The 27,791-nt window shown below is 44.5% G+C and overlaps 1 long non-coding RNA gene across 1 annotated transcript in view; it reads right to left on the bottom strand.

The window, feature by feature from the left end:
* Positions 1-27,791, bottom strand: part of LOC122804750 — a 331,892-nt gene that overhangs the window by 232,544 nt on the left and 71,557 nt on the right. Inside the window, exon 2 of the long non-coding RNA XR_006365239.1 lies at positions 15,593-15,684. This is a non-coding gene — a long non-coding RNA (uncharacterized LOC122804750). The remainder of the gene's footprint in view (positions 1-15,592; positions 15,685-27,791) is intronic.

Here is a 27,791-nt window from a genome sequence, read left to right as displayed (position 1 = left end):
GCCTACAATGGGACACCCCAGTTGACACCAACGGACTATGTCAGACCGTATGGCATACTGCTTTTCCTGCCTAGCAACAGCATACACATCTTTTGCTGGGATCACAGCTAGGACACATAATACCATGACAGAAACAGTTTCCCACTTGGCTATCACACATATACAGAACTCTGACACATTCACCAACAGATTCACCATCACACTCAGTCAACCTCACATAGCGATTATTGCAACAAGTACATGTGGGTGTGTATTGGTTCATAGGTAGGTTATAGGCTATTGGCCCTAGGACCAATAGATGTCTAGCCATACGCTACCCTGGCCTTTGACACACATGTAATTTCATTTCATGTGGCCCTGTCAAGCAGAGCCACAGAGGTGATTCCCGGGGTGTATTTCCTATCTCCCATACAATCATCAGGATTATATATGAAGACTGCTAATTAGGAGCTTTGTTTGCTATTGATAGGTGGTTTGTTCCAGAGTATGGGATGTCTCTGAGATAGGAATCTATCCCTCCAGCATGTGCTGTTTATTGAGGTGACAAGGTTTAGGTCCCTAGAGTGTGTAGCTTGTAGGGATTGTGATCTGTTTACGTGGAGCATGTCCAACAGCTCTGGATTTCACATAGCTTTGTATGTTAGGCAGAGGCCACCTCTGGGTAGGCGGTATGCAACACAGTCTAGCTGTGGTTTTGTGAGACGGTCTGCATAGGGCATCTGTTTGAGGCCGGTATTACTCTTTGTGAGGTATGTCTGTGTCCTTTCCAGTAGCTGTAGATGTCTTGTGAGGTACATACCACATGGGGCATTATACTCTATAATGGGTTTTATGTGTGTGGAGTAGAGGGGAACACTGACCTATATTTCCCTGGATGACACACCTTTTGTGATGACGTGTGCCACGTAGACAAATTACATGACTAGTGTGGCACTGTGACTCAAAGGGGAGACTACTGTCCACCTGTGTCCCATGGTCTCTTATCACACCTTCGGTGTTAAGAAGACTACCACCTATGCGGTAGTTAATGGGTACTGAGTTTTTGCAAGGAGGGATGCCAATGCAGTGTCAACATTGAGCTTCAGTCCATGGCTTTGTTACAAGGCATCTGTTGCAGTAAATATGACCCTGTCTCTCTCTCTCTCTCTCTCTCTATATATATATATATATATATATATATATATATATATATATATATATATATATATATACACACACACACACACACACACACATACACACACATACATATAAACATCCATTGGTGTACATATAGATATACATATAGGCACATATACAGTCCACCTTTCATGGTGGGAATATCAAGTATGAGAAGGTTGTGAGGTATACAGTTATGTCAAAATATTGCACAGTGTTGTGCGGAATGCATTGAAGGTGTTCTCAGCCCATGTAGCTTTAGCAGGCCTCAGTGGCTGCAATACTGCAAACCTGACAAATCATACCCACAGCGTTTAACCACCACATGTCATATACCAGCACTGTATGCTGTCTGGTTTGCCACACACTACAACCTACATAGAAATATGCACATAACAACCTTCAACAACATATATATATCCACCTTTCACAAACAGTTGCAGTATGTCCCTTGCTTTATGCACATGTACAGATGCTAATATATCTGACACAGACAGATCTCTCCGTATGTGTGTGCCATACACACACAAGGACCATACTGTTGTAAGTCCATGTACCTCACGGCTGACCTGTTGGGCCTTGCTGCAACATGAACAGGTGTGACATGTGAGCACACAGTAATATTAGAGGGTGTATATATCGCTGCAAATGCTAAATTAGCATACTAGCCTGGTACAGCTGTTGCCAATGCTAAGCTACATGTTAATATGATTATCATGCATTTGTTACTCTGTCACATCCATGTTTACATAACTGTATGCGCTACTCCCCCAAACAGACATTGTACACACTACTGTACAGAACGCAGATAACATGGATCATGTTTGACATTTAATGCTGAACTACATATGTCCCAGTCATATCCCACTGCACACAGCTACACACTGTTTTCTCCATGGCAGTAGATACACAGGGCATCTGTGCATAGATACGTACTGCTGCCACATATGGATGATTCAAACTATGTAGAGTACTCTTCAAAAACATCTACTACATGTCAGTAAATACATATTTCTTACATACCTTTCCTTTGTATGTGTTTGTAGTAGTCAGTTCCGTGTGTTTTGTACACTTTGTTTTGTTTATATCTTATTTTTTTCAATAATTTTTTTTCAATATATTATTTTTTTTCAATATTTTTTTCAATATATTTTTTTCAATATATTTTCTTTTTTTCAATATATATTTTTTTAAATATATTTTTTCAATATATTTTTTTCCAATATATTTTTTTTCAATATATTTTTTTTCCAATATATTTTCTTTTATATCTTTTTTGTTTCCTGTTGCTGTGGTCTGTGTCTCTCTGTGTCGCTGTGTAACGCTCTCTCTCTCTCTCCCTCTCTCTCCAAACCTGCAATGAAATGATTGCATGTGTGAACAGCTAGTACAGCCTGCTTTTATAGGTATCTGCACATGTGCATGTGATGGCCTCTGCACCAATTATTGGCCACCATTTGGCAATTGCATGCAGCCTGCTGTGTGGTACTTGCAGTACTCACTGTCATAGCAACCAAATGCTATAAATTGCTAAGTCAGGTAGGCGTAGCCCTTTTAGCTTTCCAAAGTGGGGACCATGCTTGTTTGCTGTGGACACCGTTGTGTAAGTCAGAAGGTTGGTGTACTTCTTGTATCTGATGCTAGGGGTGTAGCCAGTGATTTGAATGTTGTACACAGACCTGAATGTTGCCACTTCCAGTACACAGTTGTCAGTGTAGAATTGTACTCACCCCTACAAATGCTAACACAAGATACATGGGAGTATGTAGTTTCTTTTCTACTTATACAATTAGCTGCCATACATACGTAATTATTGAGATGCTTTCATTTGGCACATGAACTGTTTGTGAACTGCTATAATGTGGATATTAATGTACTCACTTCTGCACAGTTTGTGTTTTTTTTGTTGACATTAGCACAGGATGCTCATGAAAACTGGACAATTCCAGTATTGAGTATGCCTACCTACATCCTTGCTGGACCTTGAACACACAGGTATTTTGTACATTTGGGTGGGGATTGTCCTGCTATGATACTGTGTGGGGGTTGTAAAGTGCTGCTGTAACATTATCACAGTCATGTAATGCAATTCCACAACAACTGCTGGTAAAGTTCCACAGAACAGGTTTTGTTTTATGACATTCCTATCTTTCCTTTACATTCACTCATTCTGATGCATGATATATATATTTCAGCAACAACCTGCAGTATATCTACTGTGGCTTAGTGGTACTTCATGCAGTCTAGTGTGTACAAGGTCCGGGGTTTGAGACTGACAGTGGTGTTTTATTTTGCTGCTGAGCAGAACAAAGCCCCTCACATGCAGGGTGACAAAGGCACTTTTAAGCGGGTTTGCGCAACGCTTAGTAATACTTAGCTAAGCGCACACTAGCGCAAACCCGCTAACTACTGCTTAAAAGTGCTTATTCCCACTAACCCCCGCACTCATTTCTTTGAAAGAAAAGAAAATAGGGAGATAGGAAAGTGGTGAAAAAGGGGCACAAAGAGGGAAAGACAGTAGGGAAAACAGCTTGGGATGTGCAGGACGGGTGTAGGGAAGGTCCATAGCTGCCCATTTCTTTAACAGCAACAGCTATGCATACACTAGTAACTTGGAGGGAAATTTGAAACCTTCCACCCCTGAGAGAGGGGTGAGGACAACAAAGTATGTTGTACTGCCAATTAAATTTCAGTTTATGTGTCCAGCTGACATGTGTGCAAAATGGGCAGCTATGTATGGGGCATAATTTTTTTGTGGGAGCAGATTGCCCATTTTTTTTTCAGGTGACAGTGGAATGTGGGGTAGGGGAAGTAGGTATATTTTGGGAGGTAGGTTGGAGAGGTAAACAGACAAGACAAACAAGACGCATACAAGGGCGGAATATGACACATGGGGTGGGTGAACACCACTGACGGGGAGGATGTTTGGAAATCGCAAGCCCATGAGCCCACAGATGGCAACAGTGGAACTGAGATCCCCACCCATGGGCAGTCACCATCACACCTTCACAGCCCAGAGGGTGGCTGTGATGGGGCTGCGTAGGAGTGGCAGGCTCACCCATGAGTTGCGCCACTCTTGCCTCGAGCTGGCGTAGAGGTTCAATGACTGAACGCTCGATCTCCCTATGCATCACAGCCCGGACCGTTCGGAGGGTGATAGGTGGCCCTCCTCTGGCCACACTTGCATGGGGGGACGAGCCCCGAAGGTGGCACAGGACCAATGGAGGAGGAGGTCCCAGGCTGGGCACCGGACCTGCTGGTGCCAGGTGCCATCGCCAGCTGAGGTGGGAGGTGGGTCCGCTGGGACCAGCCTTCCCATACGTTCTATGTTTAGGAGGATTTAATGACAATATGGGTTAGTAATAGCCAACAGCATTCCGATTTAGTTGTAACAGCATACAGCAGTATTCCCATTAACCCAACACACCAGAGTTCCAACAGTTGAACAGCAAGCATAACACATGCATAAATAGAACAACAGTGGACATTCAACAGCATGCAGGATTGATTGGTGGCAACAGGCCACCAAGATTGTGGTATGTGAACAGGGCACATGCATCAAAGTAAATGCAGATATTTATAAACCAATAGGGCATGTGTCCCAATTAGAAGTTATGTACCTACCATAACGTTCCATGTTAGTTGTCTTCTCTCGCCTTCTTTCTTGCTGGATGGGTTCGGAGCCGATCCTCGGCTCCGACTTGGCACTAGCTTTAGCTCGAGAACTCCTTTTACCAGCTCGAGGCAACCCTATATCCCATAATGCAAGGCGGAACTACCTCAGATCTCGTTTGGCAGCTAACTAACCCTGCTAAAGACTTATCCTAATATAATTAGGAACCATGGTTCCTAAAAGAAGTCCTCATAACAATGCTCCAGAGGAAGCAATCTAATAGGAACTCTCCAAGATCTGTCCAGGCCAGGGGGAAGGAGGGAGGGCCTTAAGAAAGAAGGCGAGAAGACAACTAACATGGAGCGTTATGGTAGGTACATAACTTCTAAATGTTAAGTTGTCAATCTCTTCATTCTTGCTGGATGGGACAGCGTCCTAGCACCTGTATCCCGGGTGGCTCAATGGAACAGACTCTTGAGAACAGTGGAACCAAAACTGGCCCTATCTCTGGAGGCCAAATCCAACTTGTAATGAGACACAAAAGTATGAGGCGTGGCCCAAGTAGCTGCTGCACAAATAGTGTCAATGGGAAGTCTATCCTGAAAGGCTACAGAAGTGGATAGACTCCTGGTCGAATGTGCTTTTGGCTTAGAATATAGTTGTTTGCCCCTTAGAGAGTACACATAGGAAATGGTGGAAGTCAACCATCTAGATAAGGTCACTTTAGATACTGGAAGACACAACCTGTTTCCTGCATAGGAGACAAACAATTGGTCTGATTTTCTAATTTGTTTAGTCCTATGTAAGTAGTACCTGAGCTGACGATGAACATCCAAAAAATGCAGCTTCTGTTCAGCTCTGTCAGAATAGTTAGGAAAGAAAACTGGTAGATCAATAGATTGGTTAATATTGGCTTGAGATACAACCTTGGGAAGAAAGGAAGGGTTAGTTCTGAGCGAAACCCTATCCTTATGAAACACCAGATAAGGCTTAACGAATACAGAGGGCCTGAATCTCAGAAACTCTTCTTGCGAAGTAACAGCCAGCAAAAATATAGTTTTCCATGTCAACAACTTTAAAGAACACGTAGCAGACGGTTCGAAGGAGGTAGAATTAGGGATGCCAACATTAAGTTCAGATCCCATTGCGGAGGAGGATGTTTCACAGGCGGTTTTAGGAGAAAAACTCCTCTCAAAAGGCTTTGCATAACCTATGAGACATGATGTTATTGTCCTGCAAGCCAACATGAAATTTGGAAATAGCAGCCAGTTGTACTTTGACTGTAGATGATGACGATCCGGAATGAAAAACCTCCGCCAGGAAATCCAAAACAGAATGTATAGGAGCGGTGAAAGGATCAATATTTCTGGCGTTTGCCAAATAGAAAACGTCGCCACTTGCTAGCATAAACAGTTCTAGTGGACGACTTTAAAGAAGACACTAAAATGTCTCTGACTGAGTCAGAAATCATTGGTAGCCTGGCTAGGGAAGGAAGTGGAGCAACCAAGCAGTGAGGTTGAGAGAATGAATGGCCCGGTGCTGCTGACCCGACTGGTGGATCAAAAGATCCGGAACTGGGTCCAGATGCCAGGGCTGCACCAGAAGGTGATGATGTAGAGGCGGAAACCAAATTTGTCGAGGCCAATATGGAGCAATGAGGATCAATTTTGCTCTCAGAACGGTGGCTTTCTGAATGACTTGTGGAATCAATGGAAAGGGAGGAAAAGCATAAAGAAGTCCCCGAGGCCAATCCTGGGTTAGAGAGTCTCTCAAGGGTTGGCCTGGAAGAGGAAATAGTGTGAAGTAATCTGGGCACTTGCTGTTTTGAGGGGTAGCGAAAAGATCGCAACAAGGGTGCCCCACTTCAGAAAAAATCTGATCCACTACAGACTGATTGAGAGACCACTCGTGAGGCATCAGAATAGATCTGCTTAGCCTGTCCGCCAATAGGTTGGACCTGCCGGGGATGTGCGTTGCTATCAGAAACCGCTGAGAAGAGATCGCCCATTGCCAAAGTCTGAGGGCTTCTCGACATAAGGGATAGGACCTGGTTCCGCCCTGTTTGTTGATGTACCAGACCACGGACATGTTGTCCGTCTGTACTGCAATAGTCCCTGTGGGAAGAAAGTCGTCGAGGGCTTGCAACGTTAAAAGCATTGCTCTCATCTCCAGGACATTTATGTGCAGGTGGTATTCTATGGGTTGCCACGTCCCGTGGACCATCCTGCCCTGATAATGCCCCCCCCCACCCGATCAGAGAGGCATCCGTGGTGACTGTGGCAACTGGAGGAGGGGGAACAAAGGGTCGGCCCTGATGAAGAAGAGGAAGATATCCACCATCGTAGATGAGCCCTGCAAGACTGTGTCACTAAGATCTCGTGTCTCATGGGCAGATCGGGGTACGACCACTGCGTGAACAACATCCACTGCAGGAGACGCATGTGGAAGCGAGCCAGTGGAAGAAGAACAATGGCTGCAGCCATTAGGCCTAGAACTTTCAAGACAAACCTGGCTTTGACCTTGTTGCTTTGTAACAGAAGCTGAACAAATTTCTGGATGTCCAGAATCCTTTGATTTGTTAGCCTGGCTAACATTTTGACGGTATCTAACTCTGCGCCTATAAAGGTGATAGATTGGCAAGGCAGCAGAGAGGATTTTTCAAATTCACCGAAATTCCTAGACTCTCAAAGCTGTAAGGTGTAGTCTCTGGACCGAAGAAGCTGATCCTTGGAGGTGGCGGAGAGGAGCCAGTCGTCCAAATAAGGAAACACTTGGAATCCTCGACGTCTCAGGTGAGCTGTGACCACTGCCATGCATTTGGTGAACACTCTGGGGGCTGAAGTGAGGCCAAAGGGCAGTGCTCTGAATTGGTAATGACTGGCTCCCAGCCGAAAGCGGAGAAACCTTCTGGAGCGTCTGTGAATCTTTATATGATAGACCTTCAGGATGCGTACTATCGAGCACATCCAGTTGTCCTTGCCCAGAAAGGGCAGAATGGATTGCAGCGTGACCATCCGGAATCTTGCCTTTCTGACAGACTTGTTTAGTCTGCTTAGGTCTAGTATTGGTCTCCAATCTCCCGTCCTTTTGGGGACCAAAAAGAATCTTGAGTAGAAGCCGGATCCTACTTGGTCTGCCGGCACTGTTTGGATGGCTCTTTTTCCCAGGAGTTTTGAAACTTCCTGTTTTGCCAAATCCCTTTGACCGGGTGAGATGTCTGGAAGGGATTGTAGAGGTATGGGAAACCTTTCGAAGCGGATTTTGTAACCCTCGGATATAATCGACTGTACCCACTTCTCTTGTGATAGGGATTGCCAGGCTACTGGGTACAGCGAAATTCTTCCCCGACTGCCTCCAAGGGTGGACAGTCGGGCAACACCTCAGGGATGCTGAAAAGGCTTCTCAGGAAGAGGCTCCCTGTTGCCCTGGTTCTGAGGACCCCCTGCCTCTAGGGCGTCTATTATTGTTACCCCTCTGCCTCTGGGGTAAACTGACCACATGTGTCGGTGTAGCTCCTTGGGCTTTATGGAACCACATCTTCCCCCTTCTGACCCTTGGGATATGGTCTAGAAGGAGTGGAAAACTGGACTCCAACGGCAGAAAGAGTTTTACCGTCCTGTTCACATCTGGTCAAAGTATCCTTCACCTGAGGTCCGAACAAAGCCGAACCGTCAGAGGGGTGTTGGTGAAGGACGCCTTAAAGGGGTCCATAAAATTACACAGCCGCATCCAGGCTTGGCGTCTAAGAGCAACACCTGTGCCTGCGGCCCTGCTCGCTCCATCGGCTGCATAAGATATGAGCCGCATGGAGGAGTTAGATATAGAATTCAGGATAGCAAGCTGAGAGGCAATCTTTCCTGAGCCCCAGCAGCCGAAGGATCCTGGACTACTTCTCCCAGTTCCTTGAGAATATCTCGTTGAAGCCTGGTGAAGTGACAAAGGTAATTCAGCGACGCATAGCAAAGGTCGCTGAAGAAAACATCCGCTTTCCATACCTGTCCATGGTCCTAGAATCCTTATTAGGAGGATGGACAGGTACTGAAGGATCTGCCAGTTCCTTCTTAGTGGCCGCCACCACCATAGCATCCACAGAGACACCTTTGGACAGGAACTGTTTGTCCGAAGGGGCCGTGATGAACTTGGATGGTCTCCTGGGGACAGGTTCCACAGAATCTGGAGCCCACGCCTTCCGAGCCACTACCTGCATGAGTGGGTCGAAGGCGGAGACACCAGGAGGTGGAGGGTCGGGATCCAAAGCCTCCAGGTATACCGACTCATCCTCGGAGGGGTCAATGGAGGGCCAATTCCCCTCTGTTTGAGGAGCTCAAGGATGTCTGAAAATGAGACATCCTCAGAGGGGACCGTGGGAACCCTCCGACTCATCTAAGTCGGTATCAGATGTAGTAGACTCAGGGAGTCTGTGTGTTTCCTCTTACGTCCTCTTCGAGGGTTCCCCTGCAGGGTCAGGAGAAACCTCGGAAGAGGAGGAAATTCCCAGTGGGGAAACCTGGGGCGATGGATCCCTGGGCCTGAGAGCAAGAGGCTGGCAAGAGGCATCTGCAGGCACTGATGAGGGAGGAGCTTGAGGGATAGACCGTTGACCAGGCTCAGAGGCCAGGACACTCCTCATCACCTCAAAGGCTCCTCTCCCCGGGAGACCTGAACACACCCGCTCGAAGAAACAGGAATGGTCGGCTCCAAGGAGAGAGAAGGCTCGAGGCCGATGTCGGCGCCGAAGCTTACCAAAGCGAAGCCCGAGGGAGAGCGGGTCGGACAAGGGTCCGATGCCACTAGCCCCTCGAGCCGACAGTGGAAACCCGGCGACCGGATCCCTCCAAGGAAAGTCTCAAGGAGGAGATCGGAGCCGAGGATGACGGAGCCGAAGGATGTATCGGCTCCGGCATCGAAACAGTCGCTGTCCCAAGCTCCGGCTCCGAACTCTGGTGTGGAGTCGGAGGAGGAATCTCAAGAATTGGGGCTGTAGCGGTGGTCTGTTGAGACGGGCTATGGAGCATTTGGGCCAGTGCCTGAGATTTCAACAGCCTGCTTACCACCCTCTATAAATCGTGGTCACACAGCCTGGAAGATCTCGAAGATCGGCTCCGATGGCTCCGCTCCGACAAAGAGGAGACCCGGGCCAGTGAATACTTAGTATCGAAGGGGACCGGGATCTCTTACGGGCCGGAGCCATCGGAGCCGAAGTCCCTTGAACCCCAGATGGAGCCGAGGATCTCTCGGCTCCGATGCTGGATAAAGTGTCGGCTCCAGCCGGAGCCGACAAGGCAACAGTAGTCAGGGTATTGGAGCCGGCCGGCACCGAACCCACTACTCTAGCAGAAGGAGTATCGGCTCCAGCCGGAGCCGATATCGGCTCCGACGGAGCCGGAGCCACCGGAGGAGGCTTGGACACTGTAGCCTGAGCCTTCGGTGACTTAAGAGGTTTTCCTGCCCCTTGCTTAGGAGGAGAACCTTCAGGATTTAACAAACCTCGGAGGATCAATTTGTTCCTCCTTTCCTGCAGGACTCTCTGGCTAAAGGCATGACACAACGCACAGGAGTCCTGCAGGTGCAAAGGCCCCAGGCAATACACACAAGAAGTGTGACCGTCTGTCAGGGACATTTTCTGACAGCACTGGTCACACTTCTTGAAGCCTGAGACCTTGCCTTCCCTAGACATCCTAAAAGGATATACACAAACAGTCCCCACAAACACACCACTTAATCCCTACACAGACACACAGGAAGGGAATAACTTGGGGAACTAGGCCTGACTAAAACTTTAACTGAAAAAACTATTTTAAAAGTTTAAAAAGGAAGGGAATAGGGTGGGCTGTACTAAATACAGGCTAAACTAACACTGAAGGGAAATTAAACCCCTAACTAAACTTTTTTCTTCTTTAACAAGAAAAAACTTACCTCAGCTGGCAAAGGAGACCTCTTTCGCTAAGCGGCAAACGAGATCTAAGGTAGTTCCGCCTTGCATCATGGGATATAGGGTTGCCTCGAGCTGGTAAAAGGAGTTCTCGAGCTAAAGCTAGTGCCGAGTCGGAGCCGAGGATCGGCTCCGAACCCATCCAGCAAGAATGAAGGCGAGATTGACAACTTAACATCAAATGTTATGAGATTAGACATACCCATTGAGGTGTGGAATTGCATTGTTTATGCACATACAGTAGGGTGTAAAAATATACCTCCGTTAACAACTTATATATACTTATAGTTTACACTACATTCCTATTGACTGCAGTTATATATCCCCTACATGTATTATTACACTAGGCAATGTCCGTTAAATTGTGAAATGGGATTTACTAGTTCTTGATATACCTGACCTGTATCTGACATACAAACTATCCTGGATGCAGATGTTACTGCTACATATTTATATATTTCATTTATATTTATATATCTACACATCTGGATGTGTTCAGGTGACATTATCAGGTATATGTTAACAGCCCCCTACATTTCTAGCAGCACGCTGACATTTCTGGGAACACAATAACAAGCTACTCATGTGCCAGATTAACCTGTACATGCCGGCCATGAACTGACAGTTGAGGACTGTATACATGCTTAACAGCTACTGGCACTCCCTTCATCCACTTTATATGGGCCAACCCATGTGTGGGTTGACTGCGGTTAATACAACAGTACTATTTCTATAATGCAAGGGTACAACAACATATTGAAGAAAGTGACATGGACACACTCCAGGAATTATACCTTTATTAATTACATTACACACTTTTCTAGTGGCTCTCTCATTTATTTGATATATCAGTGCATGCAGAGGTCTTTTATTCAAGACATATTATACCTTTATTAATGGGTTACAACACATTTTCACGCTGTCTCACTTATTTTATATAACAGTACATGCAGAGAAGTTATTCAACACTTATTATACCTTTATTAATGGGTTACAACACTCTTTTTCAGGCTTTCACACTTCTTTTATATGGCAACACATACAGAATAATTACTAACCTGCCTGGTGGCACAGCCTTAGCAGCCTATCTGTATAAGCTTGCTGATTCGCAGCAAGGCCACCTGCAGCTGTGAAGTAAATGAAGGGATACTGAGACATACCTATCCATAATATAGACTACAATAGCAATTCTTACATACTTCATTCCATGGCTACATACTCAGTAGTGGGGCATTTTCCATTTCACGGGCCTCCTGTATCCACTGGTTCAGTCGGTCCTCCTTGTGTCTCTTCAGGTCTGAGTAGTGCTGTCTGACCTGCTCACCAGTCCGAGGGACGCCTGTGGCACTGGTGAGATCATGTGCTAGACGGTTCCAGGCTTCTGCTTTGTACTCAGTGCCCTGAAACTGACCCTGCAGGAGACTTACATCATGATGATGGACGAGGAACCAAACCATTACTTTTGACTCCTCAATGCCCCACCGTTGCGCTCGAAAACGAGAGCCCTCTCCAACATCAGCCATACTATCTGCAAATGGGAGCTACAACCAGTTATGGCAATTATTCCCGCCTATGGAGCTTAAATATGCCTCATTTCCCGCACTTATTTGTGACTGGCCGGTTTTGAAAAATCTCAGCTAAAAGCAAACCTGCTTAGCAATGGGTAAACTTCCACTGATATATATGAGTGTATTGGAAATGCATCCATATGTAAAGCTTTCACAGCTTAGTGGTTTAGTATTGTGATTATAGTGCACAGTATCCCGGGTTCGAGGCCTGTCATTGCTTTTTATTTTACTACTGGCCAGACCGGCTAGGAGGTGTGGCTATGTTTAGCCGACTTTGCTCAACTTTGCCCAACGTTGCTCTATGTTGCTCGATGTTGCCCGACGTTGAACTAGTTAGCGCGGTGCGCAGCTCCGCGCAAACATGTTCTGTTTGGGCTAGTTGGAGTGATGCGCAGCTCCACGCAAAGCCATTGCACTAGTTAAAGCAGTGCTAAGCTATGAGCAATTATACTTAAATGTGCTTAATACTGGTAAACTTTGCTTAGCGGTACGTCACATTGCTTAGGATATGTTACTTATGCATTTATCAGTATGCATGACCATTCCACCTTCTTATATATATATATATATATATATATATATATATATATATATATATATATAAAATATCGTTCACTACCACATTGGCCATATCAATGCATTTTACTAACATTTAAAAGGTAAATGTCAAGAATTATTTTTATGCACAGATTTCCTACAGAAAATGGGAAGGGTAGTGGCGGGACTCAAACCGGGAATGCCTCCTCTTTCTGCAAGGGGTCTACCACTACGCCATTGCTATTTGGCTTAATTTGCATATAATTAGTTTATTATCCTCTTCGATGTCTACACTGCTAACTGTAGCTAAGCAATGGGCAAACCCGCGCATACACGCGCAAATATGGGCAGCTATATCGGGAATAATAAAAAAAAGGAAAGCTTTATATTTTAAACTTGTACAGGGATTTAGAATGTGGGGGAGTGTAGTGTTGGGTATGTACACATTTGAGCGGACTTGCTCATTTCAGTTGACATTTGCAGTTTAGGCACTTGCAGGGGCATGGATATTTGGACTGCTCAGCAGTCTGACACCCCCCCTGCACTCGTGCACGCTCCGTGTTAGCCTTAGAGTTGAGTCAGCGCGCCCTCATGAATATGCATGATGTGCTGACGTCACACTCTTAGACTGCAGTTTCTGAGTAAGACTTAGTTAGTCTTACACGGAGAATTAGTGAATCCCGGCCTATACGTCAGACAGGTAATGAGAGCATAGATTGCCTGATTACTATGGGAACTGGCGAAGCCAAGTAGTCAGCTTGAGGTTTGGTATACGAGGGTCTGCCATACCCGTTGGGTGAGATGACAGGTCCAGAGTCGGATCCAGGTCACAGACATCTTTAATACTACATTTAAGTCATCTTAAAATGTAAAGTAGTCTAAACAACAAACATTTAAAGTTTAAAGCTTATCATTTCAATACTGTGATGTTGTAAATGTAAATTTGTCAAAAGAGGTGACAACTGCCTTTAAACCACTGACTGATCTAATTGCTCTGTTTTGCTATGAAAAGCAAGGCTACACTGGAAGCAGCTGTGAGTCAGTTCTCTTCCTCTCTAAAACAGAGTGGAAAACAGCTTCACATCTCTGTCTTTTTATAGTAGTTGCTGCCTGACATCAGGAGTAATAATTACCTGTATAAGATTGTTGACAGTATCTGACTACAAATGTCTCTGTGTCTGTGGTATGTCATGCAGGTGCAGACAAACCCCTCTGCAAATTATGTGAGAAGTTAAGCTTAAAAAAAGTGTGTGGCAATTAAAAGTTTTGTAAATTAAAAGCAGATTTCTGGTATCTACACAATACTATAACCATACTGTAGGGAGAAAAACAACCTAAGAGTTGAGCTAAACTGTAGGAGAAGGTGGAGTTTTACTTTAAGCAGCACTTACCATATCGAAGTTCAAATATCTGATATCCATGCTCTGATTATAGAAGTGGGAAATGAGATCTGGAGAAGTAAGAGATGGGCACTGTGGGAGTTAGAGGAGAAACCTGAGGTCTGAGAAAAATGTAGTTGCTGATTCAGTGCTGCCTGCGTGACCAGTCCTTCGGTACTGAAGGAGTTGGACTAGATAATGTAAGATCAGGTGCTTCTAACAGCACAAAAGTTCTGAGGAAAAACTGCCTCATAATTTTAAAAATAAGAAGAGCTCTGAATTCATTGACACTTGTAGAATCTTCTTCTTTCGGCTTTTCCCGGTTAGGGGTCGCCACAGCGGAACTCCGGTCCGCTAATGATTGGCAGTAGATTTTTATGGTGCCGAGGTGCCAGCTCGACACCCAACCTTCAACGAAGGCACACCCATTCACGCATGTCTTTCGAATGCCACTTGACCGCGGGGAGGACATGCAGACTCCACACAGAAGGAGCTCCAGCCGAGAATTGAATGGGGGAACCTCTTGCTGTGAGGCGACAATGCTACCGCTGCACCACTGCGGCTTTAATGGTTTTAAAAAGACTTAGTGCTGACTTATTTATACTCTCTCCCTAGTGACCAGCACTGTTAATTATGGAAGAATATGCCTAGATGCCTGTAACAGTTTGACTACTTCTTGATGCTGATGCCAAATGTGATAGCCGTACACTGAGAACTGAGATTTGGAAAAAGGCAGATGTAACAATGATTGTAAGACTTAGTCTAGTATTTACTCCACTTGGCTAAAAAATAGTCTTGGTTAATCTAGTAATTGTTCATTATTCTGTACATGCCAAATATGTGACTCTGAACAAGGTACTTGATCAGATGCTGTGTCCAGGATAACTCTGACGAAACAGTTATACCTAGCTAACTAAAATTCTAGCCAGATGAATTTTGGTCCCTCTGTTCCTTCAATACAACTCCCCATTGTTATGTCTGTTCTTGTATAGATGGTTATACTGCAAAGAAAAAAGTTGGAATACTCTAGAACCAACAGGTAAAAAAAAAATTGTCTAGTAAAAGCTATGAATCTAAATCCAGTATTTCAGCTTATGCAATTGTTCAGTATACAGAATCGCTTCCTTACAGCTCTATGGTCTAGGTTCTTTGCCATCTATTACTGTTTGTTTTCCTTCTTTCGCTGCAGGCCTTCTCTGGATACTCTAATTTCTCCCCACCTCCCAAATACAGTGGTTGACTGTCTATGCTAAGCTATGTACATACATATTTTAGATGACATTTGCTCTTGGGGCACAAGTTGAGGCTGCAGTTGGTCCACAGTACTGCAGTTCACTTGCTAGTTAAATTAATAAATGAAAACACAGAGGACGGAAATCAGCAAACTATATTGAAACTCACATACCACATTGTCCTTGCAGTCATCTGTTCCTAATGTCCACCGAGTATGTGATTTGATACTCATATGGAAATGTCTTTTCTCTCTGCTGCCAATGCCTTTTATTAAATAAAAAAAATACATAAATAATTAGATATTATTTATCCTCCGAACACATAAACAATATTTAACCAGAGCCAAAGCAATGGCACAACAATATTTTATATTAAAAATGGCAGAGTTTTGGTGACTAACTATGACAGTTTATACAAAGACGATCATAAACAAAAGCAAAATACCTTCAAACAACCACTTCAGTTTCTGGGACTAGAAGCCACATGCTCTAGTCAGCTCATCACCTGCCTTCTCTACTCTCATAATACTTTGTACTTCACCCCTTCTCCAGATTTCTGAAGTGCCTAGAATAGCAAAAGCATGCGTGCACAGACACACACACACACACACACACACACACACACACACACACACACACCACAAGAGAAAGGAGGCGTGTCTGAAAAATACATCTCTCTCTTAAGGACGCACACACACACACACACACACACACACACACACACACACACACACACACACTTCACAACAGATAGGCCTCACTGCCAAAGGTCGGGGGAAAAAGGGTGGTTTTGTTGAAGTGGATGCATATGGATCATGAAGAATATCTTGACTGAAAGTACATAACTTTTATATCTCACTTGATCTACTCCACTTCAAACTCTTGGACGGAGATCTAAACTCATCCTCTTGGGTGGTATCATAAAATAATTCTTTAAATGATAGTAGCCTTGAAGGTCAACCTGGGACCTCAAGATCACACTGAGCTTTCAGTGTCTTGCAACATAAGCTCATGTCATGGCAGCATAGATATGATTTAACCATACCTTTTTAAAAATGCTGTAGTAAAATGGACTCTGGGTTTCTTGTACAACTCTTTCTTATATTTCTGGTAATAAAAGGAAACACAGACTAAAAGCCACACATACAATGAAACTTTGTACATTTCTTGGCCTAATCTGTTTGCTGCATAATAAACACATAAATGATCTTGTTTGAAATGTTTAGTTTTGTCCAAATAAAAACACAACTGCATGTGAATAAGCAGTGAAGAGTGTATTCTCCTCTGTTCAAATAACGAGAAAAGAACACTGGTAAATTGATGGATGGAATCAGATATGTCTCTTTGGCTAACTGTGGCATGAAAGAAGATTTGGTCCACAGCATACTTTGTCTTCATGAATGATGATGTAGGATACTCTAGACCATAAGGCTTGTAATTCAAACATTTATCTTGCTGAAGTGATTGTTAACAAGAAGTACAGCTGTATAAGTAAACTTACCATAACAGTGCATGTTCTAATATACCACCACTGCAGTAGTATGGTTCTCACTCACTGCAACTGTCCAGCTTCAAAAAGCTTTGGGTGGGTGCATTCAACATGGTCCAACTGGTCATGAAGAGCTCCTGCTGACGGGCAGTTGGACATCAACATTTTTCAGAGCATTTTTTGCCCAGGAAGGAAGCAAAAGCCCTGACGAATCATGCTAGAAAAACAACAAAAGCGTAAATATATATATAAAATAGTGGTATGGACTACACCCAGGCAACACCAAAATAACCCAAGTAAAAAAAGAGGATGGAGAGAGGGGTCGCTATTGCAGTAGTGATCCTACTCTGTTACCTTTCCCTCCCAAGTTATTTGCTCTCAACAGCTTGGTTATTTTGCTAATTTCTACCAGTAAATTCCAGGCTCCTCTTGCCTATATTTTATACCACTATCTGCAGTCATTCCTATTGGTAAAATCTCCTTTCTCCATCTCCATGTTGGCTTAACTCTTAGAATACTTTCTGCTAATTTATGTATATTAAATTTTGCATGAGTGACCGGTGTTCCACACCTGAAGTCAACTCCTCATTGGTCCGATCCGACCATAAGCTAATCACCCTTGATATCCACATCCCGCCCCCACCCCCATTAGGAAACCACAGTAAAAAATTTCTCCAAAGCCAACTTCATGCTTCTTAAGACAGAAGCGGTGAACTTCATGACACCCATGCAGATGGACAATACAGTTACAACTGCTGAATCCTACACAAATGCACTCTATAAGCACTTACACAAGTGCATGGATCGTGCTATCCCAACCCAAACAAAACCAAGATGCTATCCTTCAAAAAAATCAAGCCAATCTGGTGGTCCCCTGCCATAAACAAGCTGTACAACAGAGGGAAGAAACTGTTGCAAAAGAGAGTAAAATCCCATGAGTGGAGGAGCTCCCTGGTCAGCCTCAGTAAGAACCTGAGATCCCTTATAAGAGCCTCCAAAACTAGCTACGAAAAAAAAATTGCCACTAATTCCAAGGACAACCACAAAGCGTTCTATAGCTATGTCAAGAATCTCGATGGCAACACCCAGATCTGTTCTGAGCTACAGCAAAAAGGCACGAAAATTGCAGAACCAACTGATATTGCCAACATCCTGGCAGATAGGATCAGTGCTAACTTTACCACCCCACACCCCCTAAAAGGCCCATATCTATTCAGGAAGAATGCAGAGTCCCTGTAATCACAACTACGCAGGTAAAAGCGGCACTCTCTAAAGCTAAAAACACAGCATTCATGGGACCGGACAACATCCCAAGCTATGTTTTACACGAACTTCAGAACGAATTGGCTCCCCACTTAAGCACCATGTTCGCTAATAGCCTCGCATCAGGCTTTGTGCCCACTGAATGGTGCACAGCAACAGTTATCTCACTCCACAAAGGGGGAGCTACCACTGATCCCGGGAACTATCGACCTATTAGCCTGACGAGCCTGGTCTGCAAGGCCATGGAATGTATCATCATGGAACTCATAAACAAAGACATTGGTAACCTCCATACTCTGGATCCCACCCAGTTTGGGTTTGTGAAAGGCAGATCATGCCTCCTGAACCTGATCGACTTCTTTGAGGCAGTCACCGAAGCCGTAGATGAGGGTAAGGTGGTTCACACAGCCTGTCTTGACCTCGCCAAGGCTTTCGACACCATCCCCCATTCTGGAATTCTAGCTAAACTCACGAAACTAGGTATAAATCCCTATGTCACAAGATGGGTTGCCAACTGGCTCACTGACAGAACCCACACTGTAAAAGTTGCAGACTCCAAATCTGACCTCAAAGCAGTGACAGTGGAGTACCACAGGGTTCTGTCCTGGGACCTCTCCTGTTTAGTATCTACTTCTCTGAAGTACAGGCTAACACAGAAGGCCTCTGGCTAATGAAGTTCGCAGATGACTGCAAACTAGGAGCCATAGTCAAGACCCCAAATGATGTGGACATCCTACAGAAGAGCATCACTGAGACAGATGCCTGGTGTCAGAGACATGGCCTCAAGCTCAATGCCAAAAAGTGCAGTGTCATCCCCTTTGTTAAAAACTCTGTACCCATGAACTACCACACAGGCAGCAATCGACTTAACACTGAATGCGTGATAATAGGCCTTGGGACCCAGGTGGACAGTAGTCTCTCCCTTGATAGTCACATCGCTACAGTAGTCAGGAAATCCTTCTATGTGGCACACCTCAACATAAAACGGTTCTGATGCAGGAAAAAAGAGGTCATTGTTCTCTTCTACTCAACACTCATTAGACCCATTACAGAATACAACGCCCCTTTTGGAATGTACTTCACAAGACATCTGCAGCAGCTGGAAAGGCCACAGAAGTACCTCACAAAGAGGATTACTGGCCTCAAACAAATGCCCTACACTGACCGCCTCAAAAAACCCCAGCTTTACTCCGTAGCATATCGCCTCCTCCAAGGTGATCTCTGCCTAACATAAAAAGCTATGTCAAACCCAGAGCTGTTGGACATGCTATACCTAAAGAAATCCCAATCCCTCTGAGCTACACACTCTATGGACCTAAACCTTGTCACCACAATAAACAGGACATGCTGGAGGGATAGATTCCTGTCCCAGAGACTTCCCATACTCTGGAACAGGCTACCCATCTATGTCAAGCACAGTTCTTCATTAGCACTCTTCAAGAAAAATCTTGATGAGTGGATGGGAAATAGGAAATACACCCCGGGGATCACTTCTGTGTCTCTGCTCGACAGTGGCAGAGGAAAATAACTATCTTGGGTGGCGTAAGCCAGGGAACCTTGTTGGCTAGGCTTACGTAGGCCCTTGGGCCGATAGCCTAGTACCTACCTATGAACCTATGCATGGATGTCAGACTTGTTAAGGGCCTGCATCTAAAATCCTAATTTCTCATTATTTTTCATCCTCATATTTCATCATCTTCCTTTTCAACTTTGATTTATACCATTTTGTTTGTGTTAAGCATACCAGCCTTAACTGCAAAGTCCTAAAGCATCTCTTTAAATCAGGTAATCTTAACCACCTTGTTCTATGGGGGGATGAATGAATGTTGCCCATTTAAATCTTGCCCTCTTCCCCTCACAAAATTAATTCCTTCAACTTTTTATTAATTATGGTCTACAACATTTCGTTTGGTTGATAAAATACACCTGACATGTATAAAACTAAAGAGATTAGAAGTTATGTACTTACCAAAATTTGGCATCTGTGTAGTCCATTTTCATTCTTCCTCTCTATTGGGTTACAGGTCCAACCCTCGGATCCGACTCCACTGCATTTTACAGACTTGGATCCTAGTCTCAAGCTCCTCCCTCTTCCCACAATGCACTACTCTCTCTACTACTTCCTCGGATCATGTTTGCTGCAACAGCAAACAGATGCAGATTAATAAGCTTGAGCGATTCAATATATGAAAGCTAAGTTTTCTCCTTACAATTTTTACACTTTTGGCTAACTTTCTGATATTTTCTTAACTGTTAGCATACCCCCCCCCCCAAGTCATCATTTATTTTATATCCCAAAAAGATTTGATACTGTTTCAACATATTCCTTAAGAAAAAAATGTCCTTTTTTGAATTTATCAGTTGCAAAATAATAACATAACCTCTCCGGTCCAGCTGGTGAATCTGGGAATCTTGAGGCAATGTTACAACTGCCTCATGTACACAGACAACCCTCTCCTCCTCCCAACAAATTCCAACACATGTGAGAGATGCAACCATATAGCCAAACTGGAGGCTAAGCTCTCTTAACTCAGTACTGGCGTAACCAGTCAGGAGGAGAAGGAAACCACACTCACTACAATTCCAGTCTTACATAGACCTACCATGACAGCAAACCAAACATAAACACACAAAAACATACTCAGAGGCTCTAAATAAAAATATGCTTAAGCAGCAGAGACCTCCAAAGCAGACACCCAAGCAACCGCTAACCCTAAACAAAACACGTGCAACACATAGCTCACAAAGCCAGTGTGCCGAACAGTCACAGCCCTTAAGGCTAAACAACACACCTGATACACTTGTAATAGGTGACTCTATCGTCAGGCACACTGACGTCCCGCTCACCAGGCTGAACAAGGAGAAGGTCATGGTGAGCTGCCTGTCGGGCGCTAGGATCCGGCACATAACACAAGCACTCAGGTCACTCCAAGGTAAGTACAAATATGACTCAGTCATTGTCCATGCTGGTGTGAATGACCTGAGACGTACCTCCCTGGACTACATGAAAGGAGACATAGAGGTGCTCTCTGAGCATGTAGCCCAGGCCAGTATGACCCTGACTTTGAGTAGCATCTTACCCTCACCAAGAATGATGCCACAAGATGAAGACAAGATGATCAATTTCAACAATTGGCTTAAGTATTGGTGTCATTCAAAGGGGATCCAATGCCTGTCAGCCTGGGATGACATGCTTGACAAGCCATGATGCTTCGCTAGGGACGGCTTGCACCTGTCACCCCTGGGCTTTCGGATATTGGCAAAGGCACTTGCCACTCCCATAGTGCCTTTTTTAGGCAAGGCTCAAAAGACAAACCCACCTCCATAGGTATCACAAGGGATAAGAAACTAAGAGTAATGCTACTCAATGCCAGAAGTCTAAACCTCAAGATGCACGCACTCAAAACTCTCCTTAGCATGGAGAACATCGATATCTGTGCAGTAACAGAAACCTGGTTCAAGGCTCCCGAGAGCACCCCAGCACTACCAGGTTATACCCCATATCATGCTTTTTGGCCCCAAAACTTGGACCGAACCACAAAAGGAGGGGGAGTATCAATATTCATCAAAGATACCCACACCTCCAGGTTGGTGGCACAGCACAAAGCATCAGAGACTATCCATGTGCAACTAACAGTGGGTAAAACTGCCTTCCAGTTTATAGCCTGCTACAGACCACCCTCCCAAACCCAGGAACCCCACTCGGCCTTCCTGAGAACACTGGAAAATATGAAGGTCTCTCCAAACACCATTATATTGGGCAACTTCAACTACCCAAACACAGACTGGGAGAATTACTCTAGCTCCAACACCCTAGCCCAAAGGTTCCTAGAATTTATAAACTCAAATGCTATGGAACAACTTGTTACCACTCCCACAAGAGGGGAAAACATACTGGACCTGATCATCACTAACATGGGGGCTCTATGCTCCAGACCAGAAGTGTATCCCTCACTGGTAAGATCAGACCATAAACTAATCTCACTGGATATTCACATCCCGACCCCACCCCCTGCCCAGAAAACCACTTTGAAAAACTTCTCTAAAGCAAATTTCACACTCCTCAAAACCGAGGTGGAATCCTTCAAAGCCCCCGGGCCTGTGGAAAATACGGCCCAGACCGCAGAATCCTTTATAAACGCATTCTATGAACACCTTCAGGAATGCATGGATCATGCAATCCCAAATAAAACCAAGACCCAATCCTCCAAAGGCAGGCGTCCTGTCTGGTGGACCCCAGCCATAAACAAACTATACAATAGAAGGAGAAAGCTACTACATGACAGAGCAAAATCCCAAAAAGGGATGGCATCTCTGATCAGTGTTAGCAAAAAAATACGGGCACTCATAAAATTGTCTAAGGCCAGCTTCGAGAAAAAATTGCACAGGACACTAAGGATAATCACAAGGCTTTCTTTAGTTATGTTAGGAACCTGGGTGAGAATTCCCAGATATGCTCAGAATTAGTCCAAAATGACAAAAAATACACCGAACCCACAGACATTGCCAACATCCAAGCTGACAGGTTCAGAGCAAACTTCTCCCCACCTTCCACACCAAAAGGGCAAATATCTATCCAAGCAGAGTGCTGCCCCCTGGGGCATCTCAGATTCTCAGGTAACAGCCGCCCTCTCCAAAGCAAAAAACACAGCATCAATGGGACCAGATGGTGTCCCGGGCTGCGTCTTACATGAACTCCAAGAAGAGCTAAACCCAAACATAAAACTACTGTTCTATCTCAGCCTTACTACAGGATATGTACCCAAAGAGTGGCGTACAGCAACAGTGATCCCTCTCCACAAAGGTGGTGCCTCAACGGATCCTGGAAACTATCGCCCCATAAGCCTGACTAGCTTGGTCTGCAAAGCTATGGAAAGGATAATCATAGACCTCATAATTAAAGATATTGGGGACCTACAGACACTGGATCCTACCCAGTTCGGCTTTGTTAAGGTCAGATCCTGCCTCTTAAACATGGTTGATTTCTTTGAAACAGTCACCAAGGCCATTGTGAGGGAAGGTGGTCCACACAGCCTACCTGGACCTCGCAAAAGCCTTCGATACAATACCCCACTTGGGCATTATGGATAAGCTCACCAGCTTAAATATAAACCCCTATGTCACTAGATGGGTTGCAAACTGGCTCAAGGACAGAACCCACATGGTTAGAATTGCTGGAGCCATGTCAGACTCCAAACCAGTTACAAGTGGTGTCCCACAAGGCTCAGTCCTGGGACCTCTCTTGTTCAGTATATATTTCTCAGAGGTACAGGCCAACACGGAAGGACTGTGGCTGACCAAGTTCGCAGATGACTGCAAACTAGGCGCCATAATCGCCTCTCCAGCCGAAACAAGCATCCTACAAAAGGGCCTCATAGAAACAGACAACTGGTGCCAGAGCCATGGCCTCAAGCTAAACGCCAAAAAGTGTATAGTCATCCCCTTTGGCAAAAACAAAATGCCCACAAATTACCCCATAGGTGGTAATCCATTAAGTACGGAAGAAGTAATTAGGGACCTGGGGACCCAAGTTGATAGCAATCTCTCATTTGAAAACCACGTGGCCAAAGTGGTTAGAAAAACATTTTATATAGTCCACCTAATCATGAAGGGATTCACATCTAGATCAGTTGAGGTCTTCGTGCCTCTTTACTCATCCCTCATCAGGCCCATAATTGAGTACAATGCCCCTTTTGTGATGTACCTTACCAGACACCTGCAGCAACTGGAAAGACCCCAAAAGTACCTCACCAAGAGGATCAAAGGGCTCAAACAGATGCCATATGCTGCCCGGTTAAAGAAACTCCAGCTCTACTCAGTGGCATACCGCCTGCTCAGAGGCGATCTGTGCCTGACGTATAAAGCCATGTCCAACCCGGAATTAATGGACATGCTGCATCTCAGAAAATCCAAATCCCATCGAGCTATGCACTCGAGAGACTTGAACCTCAGCACTGAAATAAATAGGACATGCTGGAGGGACAGATTCATAACCCAGAGGCTCCCTTCACTCTGGAATAAAATCCCAGTCCAGGTTAGGCAGAGTCCCTCATTGACTCTCTTCAAGAGGAGTCTTGATGAGTGGATGGGAGATCATAGGTTTACCCCGGGTATCACTTCTGTGTCACTGTTAGACAGAGGCACAGTATACTAACCTCGAAAAAGGGCATAGCAAAATTCATTTGAAATGGGTGGCGAAAGCCAAACACACTCTGGCTAGGCTTATAAATGCCCTAGGGCAGATAGCCTAGTATGAACCTATGAACATCTGCAAATAAAGCCAACTTTCATTGATTACCATACTAGTCACATACCTGAATTTGTGAGTCCCTTATGTTATTTGCTAAAGGCCTAAAACATAAAGCAAATAATGAAGGGGAAAGAGGACACCCCTGCCTGATTCCTCTGTTCACACACATTTTGTCAGAGAGGAACCCTTGCACCTTAATTCGCGCCTCTGAACCTTCATATATCCTCCCTATTAATCCTTTTTATTTTATCAGGGAACACAAATGCTATAAGTACCTTACTCGTAAAATCCCATCTGACTGTACTGAATGCTTTCCCTGCAGTCATACTCGCCAATAACAGTGGTCTTTTCTTACACTCTTCTTTCCTCTGGATCATCATTATTCTGTTTGTGTTATCAAATGTTTGCCGTCCCTCCACAAAACCACACTGATCCATATCTATCAGTTTTGGTGACACATTTGCCATTCTCTTTTGCAGTATAGACATAAACATGTTATAATCATGGTTTAAAACTGAAATGGTCTATACAAAGTTGGGACTGAAGGGTCTTTACCCACTTTGGGTAAACAGCCATCACAGCTTTCTTCCAAGATGCTTGTACTTCACATTTTTAAAATATTATTAAACAAAACCTTTCAGATTTTTATTATTGTCTTTCCTTCTAGCTTCTAAACTTTCAGGGAATATTATCTTAGGAGATTTCCTTACGGACATAAATTGCCATTTTATCTCAACTTTTCCTATCTTAGCTATAAGCTTCATCTTCCTCTAACCTTGGCATGATTAAGGCTTTCATCAATACTCCATTTCTGTCTTTTCCACATTTTCACATTCCTCTACTTTACAGAGATTTTCATAAAATGTCTAAAATATCTCAAACACGTCTATAAGATCTCTTGTGTTTTCCATAGGCTACCTAAGTTTGATGACAGCCCTTTCCACCTTCTGTTGCCTACGTTATTGTGCTAAAAGTTGTTCGGATTTGGGATTGTTATCAAAAATACTTAATAGCAATCTTTCTAAATGTATGCATATCATCCAATTTTCCCTTATTTTCATAGGTTCATATGTGTGCACTACGCTAATGGCCCTGGGGCCTTTACAAGCCTAGCCATAGGATTACCCTGGCATAGTGCTGGAGTTATCCCTGGAGTGAATTTTCTGTTTCCCATCCACTAATCAAGATTTCTCTTGAAGAGGGTCAGCGAGGCGCTCTGCTTGACATGTATGGGAAGTCTGTTCCATAGCATGGGCAGTCTCTGGGTTATGAATCTGCCCCTCCAGCATGTTCTGTTAATTGTGGTAATGAGGATGAGGTCTCTGGAGCGTATGGTGCATAGGGATTGGGATTTCTTTAGATGGAGCATTTCTAACAGAGCTGGGTCAGACATGGTTTTGTAAGTCAAGCAGAGATCACCTCTATGTAGGCGATATGAGACAGAGAATAGTTGGAGTTTTTTCAGTCTGTCCATATAGGACAAGTGTTTAAGCCCTAGGATCCTCTTTGTGAGGTACTTTTGTGGCCTCTCCAGCTGTTGCAGGTGTCTAGTGAGGTACTTGCCAAATGGGGCATTGTACTCGATGATTTGCCTAATGAGGGAAGAGTAGAGGGAGACAATGACTTTTTTTCTTCCTGGATCCAAAACCCTTAGTATTGAGAAGTGCCTCATAGAAGGACTTTCTGACCACAGTGGCAATGTGGTGATCAAAAGAGAGGTTCCTGTCAACATGTGTTCCCAGATCTCTTATAATGCCTACTGTGTTCAGTGGACTACCATCAATGTGGTAATTCATGGGAACCGGGTTTTTCCCAAAGGGGATAACAACACATTTTTTGGCATTGAGCTTAAGGCCTTGGTTCTGACAGCGGTCGTTGGTCACATTGAGGCCATTCTGTAGGATGTCAACATCACTTGGGGAGTTAATAATAACTCCCAACTTGCAATCGTCTGCGAACTTTGTCAGCCAGAGTCCCTTCGTGTTGGCCTGGACTTCAGAGAGGTAGATATCAAACAGGAGAGGTTCCAGGACCAAACCCTGTGGGACTCTACTCGTGACTAATCGGCAGTGTGACTTGGGAGTCAGCTACTTTCACACTGTGGGTTCTATCTGTGAGCCAGTTTGCAATCCACCTAATGATATAGGGGTGGATGCCAAGCTTAGTGAGGTTTTCTATGATTCCTGAGTGGGGAATGGTATCAAAAGCCTTGGCCAGATCAAGGTAGGCTGTATGAACCACCTTGCCATCATCCACAGCTCTGGTGACTGACTCAAAGAAGTAGATCAAGTTGAGCAGCCATGATCTACCCTTCACAAAACCAAACTGTGTGGGATCCAGAGTTTGGAGATTCCCTATATCCTTGTTTATTAGGTCCATGCTGATGCTTTGCATATCAGACTCGTCAGGCTAATAGGGCGATAGTTCCCAGGGTCTGTAGTCCCTCCTCCTTTGTGGAGAGGGATGACTGTAGCAGTGCGCTATTTGGCAGGGACAAAGCCTGAGGTGAGGTTGTGATTGAACAAGCCACACAGGTGAGGTGCCAGTTCACTCTGTAGTTCATGTAGAACACAACCAGGGATATTGTCAGGTCCCATAGAAGCTGTATTCTTGGCCTTGGACAGTGCTGTTTTAACCTGTGCAGCAGTAATACTGGGTGCCTGGCAATCTACTGGTATTGTGATCGGTCCTTTGGGGGGGAGGGGTAAAGCTGGCACTGAATCTGTCGGCCAGTATACTGGCAATATCTGTTGGCTCGGTATAGGAGGTACCATTGTGCAGTAGCTCAGAGCAAATCTGGGTATTGCTGTGGAGATTCTTTACATAACTATAGAAGGCCTTGTGGTTGTCTTTATCTGCTGCAATTCTGTTTTTATACCTAGCTTTATAGGATTTGATGAGGGATCTCAACTTTTTGTTGAGACAGATAACCAAGTTTTTCCAGTCTTGGGACTTCACCTTACTCCACATCAGTTTCCTCCTTCTGTTGTAGAGTTTGTTTATGGCAGGGGACCACCAGATTGGCTTCCTTTTTTTGGTGGAGAGTGTCTTGGTTCTATTGGGTATGGTGAGATCCTTGCATTTATGTACGTGTTCGTACAGTGCACTGGTGTATGATTCTGCAGTCACGCAACTATTCTCCATTTGCATGGGTGTCATGAAGTTAGCCACATCTGTTTTTAGGATCCCAAAATTAGCTTTGGAGAAGTTTTTCATGGTGGTTATCTTTGCTGGGGGTGGCGGTGGGAGGAATGTGGATTTCCAAGGTGATTAGTTTGTGGTCAGATCTAAAAAGGGAGGAGCTGACTATTGGTGTAGAGCAACCGTCGCCCATATTAATAATGACCAGGTCAAGGATGTTGCTACCTCT

Source organism: Protopterus annectens, chromosome 1.part1 (genome assembly GCF_019279795.1).
Source record: "Protopterus annectens isolate FY-2018-M chromosome 1.part1, PAN1.0, whole genome shotgun sequence".
Taxonomy (NCBI): Eukaryota; Metazoa; Chordata; order Ceratodontiformes; family Protopteridae; genus Protopterus; species Protopterus annectens.
The sequence above is the reverse complement of the archived record's forward strand: the minus strand, read 5'-3'. Positions and strand labels throughout refer to the sequence as shown.